The 561-nt window shown below is 48.7% G+C and overlaps 1 protein-coding gene across 1 annotated transcript in view; it reads left to right on the forward strand.

The window, feature by feature from the left end:
- LOC116185803 overlaps positions 1–561 on the forward strand; it is a 5,344-nt gene that overhangs the window by 1,184 nt on the left and 3,599 nt on the right. The gene's annotated exons all lie outside the window — the stretch shown is intronic.

A 561-nucleotide genomic window follows, 5' to 3' on the forward strand; every position in this document is an offset into this window, starting at 1 on the left:
CGATTCAAGCGACGATAATTTGTTTTCTTCGTCATTGACGTCGCGTCGTCGAAACTTTTTTATCGAACTGTTATCGAATATTTTCAAAATATATAATTCGTTCCTCTCGATAGTATCGATAGAAATAATAATCCCTTGCGTACACACCTCGACGAGATCGAAGCAACGAGAACGAGATTAGAGAATTGAATTGAGAAGAAAAATTCGGAACGGCGCGCGAGACACGTGAAAATAAACGCTCGCGCATCGAAGCGTAGTAGAATCTGGTGCGATTCGAACTCTAACGGCCTTGCACTTGCTACGTTTCACGAACGTCCCAACTTTCGCTTTCCGCATATCTGCCAACTCCTGCTGCTGCTGCTACCCTCGTCGCTGCGTCGTGCACCCCTCTCGAAAATGCGGCTCTCCTGCATCCAATTTCCGTACCGAATTCCGAATCGTCGCGGCCAAGTGCACGATGTGCCGGTGTGTGACGTATATCGGTTGGCTCTCGCGAAAACGGCTAATATCGAACCTGCCCGCTTGTCGCGGATCAATACTCGGCGACCCCGACATTCAGAA

The sequence above is a fragment of the Apis dorsata genome, unplaced genomic scaffold, assembly GCF_000469605.1.
Source record: "Apis dorsata unplaced genomic scaffold, Apis dorsata 1.3 scaffold_292, whole genome shotgun sequence".
Taxonomy (NCBI): domain Eukaryota; kingdom Metazoa; phylum Arthropoda; class Insecta; order Hymenoptera; family Apidae; genus Apis; species Apis dorsata.